We start from the raw sequence: 4912 nt of genomic DNA on the forward strand, positions 1-4912 counted from the left end.
AAGCAACTGACTGACTTTACCAACAGAACACACAGGATGTATTAAACTGCGGTAAAGCAACTGACTGACTACCAAACAGAACACACAGTGAGTGTTATAACCGCTGGACAACTGACTCTACACCAGAACACCAGTGAGTGTTTATTACACTGCTGGTAAAGCAACTGACTGACCTACCAACAGAACACACAGTGAGTGTTTATTACACTGCTGGTAAAGCAACTGACTGACCCCACAACAGAACCTCAATACAGACAACAACGAGAGGAGGTTGAAGCACGTCTGGCAGCGATTATAGCCTTAGGTCTTCTTGGGTATGACGCTACAAGCTTGGCACACCTGTATTTGGGGAGTTTTGGGGAGTGCCACCACCATGCTTCACCATAGGGATGGTGCCAGGTTTCCTTCAAACATGACGCTTGGCATTCAGGCCAAAGAGTTCAATCTTGGTTTCATCAGACCAGAGAATCTTGTTTGTTCTGTCTGGCCACTCTACCATAAAGGTCTGATTGGTGGAGTGATGCAGAGATYGTTGTCCTTCTGGAAGGTTCTCCCATCTCCACAGAGGAACTATGGAGCTCTGTCAGAGTGACCATTGGGTTCTTGGTCACTTCCCTGACCAAGGCCCTTCTCCTCCGATTGCTCAGTTTGGCCGGTCGGCCAGCTCTAGGAAGAATCTTGGTGGTTCCAAACTTCTTCCGTTCAAGAATGATGGAGGCCACTGTGTTCTTGGGAACCTTCAATGCTGCAGAAATGTTTTGGTACCCTTCCCCAGATTTGTGCCTCGACACAATCCGATTTCGGAAACTACGGATTTTAAAAATGTTTGGCCTCATTGCTTGGTTTTTGCTCTGACGTGCACTGTCAACTGTGGGACCATATATAGACAGGTGTGTGCCTTTCCAAATCATGTCCAATCAACAGAAATTACCACAGGTGGACTCCAATAAATTTGTAGAAACATCTCAAGGATGATCAATGGAAACAGGATGCAGCTGAGCTCAATTTCGAGTCTCATAGCAAAGGGTCAGAATACTTATGGAAATAAGGTATTTCTGTTTTACATTTTTTATAAATTTGCAAGCATTTCTAAAAAAAAAAATGTTTTTGATTTGTCATTATAGGGTATTGTGTGTAGATTGATAAGGGGGGGGACGATTTAATCCATTTTAGAATAAGGCTGTAATGTAACAATGTGGGATAAAGTCAAGGGGTCTGAATTCTTTCCCGAATGCACATATAGTATGAATGTGTTGATGTAGTGTGAATGTGTTGATGTAGTGTGAATGTGTTTATATAGTGTGAATGTGTTTATATAGTGTGAATGTGTTTATATAGTGTGAATGTGTTTATATAGTGTGCATGTGTTTATATAGTATGAATGTGTTGATATAGTGTGAATGTGTTTATATAGTGTGAATGTGTTTATATAGTGTGAATGTGTTTATATAATGTGAATGTGTTTATATAGTGTGAATGTGTTTATATAGTGTGAATGTGTTTATATAGTGTGAATGTGTTTATGACCAACATGTTTGCTAATATTCTGTGTGTTTTCTTCCTCTCATCCAGTGATCTAAATGGGAACAACCTGACGACCATCAGCAAGACAGACTTCTCTGGCCTCAAACACCTCAGAGTTCTGTAAGTCCCATCCTTCACTACACTAAGATTTGTTGGCATTTTATTGCTTTGAAATGTATAGGAATGAAGGATGTAGGTAATGTTGTCCGTCTMGTGTAGAAGGATTGTTCTACTCAGMAATATCACCAGCTGGGTGTTCTGTGTGCAAGTAGTTTTGAAAATTWGTTTTATTTATTTCCAGTGAGGGCTTACTACACTCAATATTACTATTACCAGGAGTTGGAACTGGTTCAAGGAACAGAACCGGAAAATAATGACATTTTTCAAGGAACGGAAACAGAACCGGGAGCAAAGGGGATCTCTAGTGGTCCGGAACAGAACCAACTCTTTTAAAAGCATGAGAACCGGTTAATGACTTTCTTTCAGTTTGGCACACCTGTGTTTGGGGGAGTTTTCCCGATTCTTCTCTGCAGATCCTCTCAAGCTCTGTCAGGTTGGATGGGGAGCGTCGCTGGACAGCTATTTTCCGGTCTCTCCAGAGATGTTGATCGGGTTCAAGTCCGGGCTCTGGCTCGGCCGCACAAGACATTCAGAGAATTGTCCCAAAGCCACTCCTGCGTTGTCTTGGCTGTGTGCTTAGGGTCGTTGTCCTGTTGGAAGGTGAACCTTCGCCCCAGTCTGAGGTCTGAGGCTCTGAGCAGGTTTTATCAAGATCTCTCTGTTTCTTTGCTCTGTTCATCTTCCCTCAATCCTGACTAGTCTCCAGTCTGCCCTGAAAAACATCCCACAGAGGATGCTGCGACCACAATCTTCACCGTAGGGATGGTGCCAGGTTTCCTCCAGACGTGACGCTTGGCAAATTCAGGCCAAAAAGTTCCTTTTGGTTTCATCAGACCAGAGAATCTTGTTTCTCATGGTCTGAGAGTCCTTTAGGTGCCTTTTGACAAACTCCAAGCAGGCTGTCATGTGCCTTTACCATAAAGGCCTGATTGGTGGAGGGCTGCAGAGATGGTTGTTCTTAAGGCTGTAACGTAACATGTGAAGGGTCTGAATACTTTCCGGTGAAGTAATGACAGGTCTACTACTAATGTCCTAAACACATTATAATACACATCATATTGATGACTGCACTGTTGGGAAAGTGCATGCAGGAAGGTCGTTTCACTGTACTTGTGCACGTGACATTAGAAACTTGAAACTTGAAACGTATCATGATGCCCAGTGCTTCAAGCCAGACCCCCACTCTCTCGCTCCCCACCTGCAAAATATCAGTCGGATCTCGTGGCCTACACTTGTGTGTCCATCAAGCATCTAAAGTTTAAACAGCTAGCTTTCCCGGTCCACAGAAAGCTGCTCTATCCACAGTGTAGTGATTCTACCACGGTGTAGTCATTTAATGAGCTAAATGTAAAATGACGTTGATTTCACAGGTTGAAAAAGGAAAAGAAAGGACCGGCACTTTTTGTGTTTTCGAACCGGTTCAGAACTTTATTATGGATTTGTATTTGCATTTTGCAGGTCTGAACGGTGGAACGTACCTTAAATCTGGAATCGTAGTGGGGTTGGCCACGTCCATTTGTGCTATTGCATTTAACATTTTAGTCATTTAGCAGACACTCTGATCCAGAGAGACTTACAGTTGTGAGTCATTTAGCAGACGCTCTGATCCAGAGAGACTTACAGTTAGTGAGTCATTTAGCAGACGCTCTGATCCAGAGAGACTTACAGTTAGTGAGTCATTTAGCAGACGCTCTGATCCAGAGAGACTTACAGTTAGTGAGTCATTTAGCAGACGCTCTGATCAGAGAGACTTACAGTTAGTGAGTCATTTAGCAGACCTCTGATCCAGAGAGACTTACAGTTAGTGAGTCATTTAGCAGACGCTCTGATCCGAGAGACTTACAGTTAGTGAGTCATTTAGCAGACCTTGATCCAGAGAGACTTACAGTTAGTGAGTATTTAGCAGACGCTCTGATCCAGAGAGACTTCAGTTAGTGAGTCATTTAGCAGACGCTCTGATCCAGAGAGACTTACAGTTAGTGAGTCATTTAGCAGACGCTCTGATCCAGAGAGACTTACAGTTAGTGAGTCATTTAGCAGACGCTCTGATCCAGAGAGACTTACAGTTAGTGAGTCATTTAGCAACGTCTTGATCCAGAGAGACTTACAGTTAGTGAGTCATTTAGCAGACGCTCTGATCCAGAGAGACTTACAGTTAGGAGTCATTTAGAGACGTCTGATCAGAGGCTTAAGTTAGTGAGTCTTTAGCAGACGCTCTGATCAGAGAGACTTACAGTTAGTGAGTCATTTAGCAGACACTCTGATCCAGAGAGACTTACAGTTAGTGAGTCATTTAGCAGACGCTCTGATCCAGAGACTTACAGTTAGTGAGTCATTTGCAGACACTCTGATCCAGAGACTTACAGTTAGTGAGTCATTTAGCAACGCTCTGATCCGAGAGACTTACATTAGTGAGTCATTTAGCAGACGCTCTGATCCAGAGAGACTTACAGTAGTGAGTCATTTAGCAGACGCTCTGACCAGAGAGACTTACAGTTAGTGAGTCATTTAGCAGACGCTCTGTCAGAGAGACTTACATTAGTAAGAGCAATTAGGGTACGTGCCTTGTACAAGGACATAGACTGATTTTTCAATTGTTGGCTCGGGGATTTGACCTGTGACCTTTTTGGTTACTGGCCCATTGCTCTTAACCCTAGGCTACGCAACAACAGCAGACTATATACTAGGATATGTTTTGACCATGCGCTGGTGCTCCTCTCCTCCACTCATAACAACCACAAACTATAACTAATGTGACCAGTGGCGCTGTTTCACTCTGCGAGTGCTCAGCTTTATACAGAGGTTATCAGACACAGTGAGTGTTTATTACACTGCTGATAAAGCAACTGACTGACTCTACCAACAGACACAGTGAGTGTTTATTACACTGCTGGTAAAGCAACTGACTGACTCTACCAACAGAACACACAGTGAGTGTTTATTACACTGCTGATAAAGCAACTGACTGACTCTACAACAGACACACAGTGAGTGTTTATTACACTGCTGGTAAAGCAACTGACTGACTCTACCAACAGAACACACAGTGAGTGTTTATCACTGCTGGTAAAGCAACTGACTGACTCTACCAACAGACACACAGTGAGTGTTTATTACACTGCTGGTAAAGCAACTGACTGACTCTACAACAGAACACACAGTGAGTGTTTATTACACTGCTGGTAAAGCAACTGACTGACTCTACCAACAGAACACACAGTGAGTGTTTATTACACTGCTGGGTAAAGCAACTGACTGACTCTAATCT

At 43.1% G+C, this 4912-nt stretch overlaps 1 non-coding gene across 1 annotated transcript in view; it reads left to right on the forward strand.

Annotated features, from left to right (window-relative positions):
- The first annotated feature begins 1562 nt into the window (after positions 1-1562).
- Positions 1563-4912, forward strand: part of LOC112076707 (uncharacterized) — a 10366-nt gene continuing 7016 nt past the window's right edge. Inside the window, exon 1 of the transcript XR_011477845.1 lies at positions 1563-1644. This is a non-coding gene — a transcript (uncharacterized protein). The remainder of the gene's footprint in view (positions 1645-4912) is intronic.

This window comes from Salvelinus sp. IW2-2015, unplaced genomic scaffold, assembly GCF_002910315.2.
Source record: "Salvelinus sp. IW2-2015 unplaced genomic scaffold, ASM291031v2 Un_scaffold3944, whole genome shotgun sequence".
In the NCBI taxonomy this organism is placed as follows: domain Eukaryota; kingdom Metazoa; phylum Chordata; class Actinopteri; order Salmoniformes; family Salmonidae; genus Salvelinus; species Salvelinus sp. IW2-2015.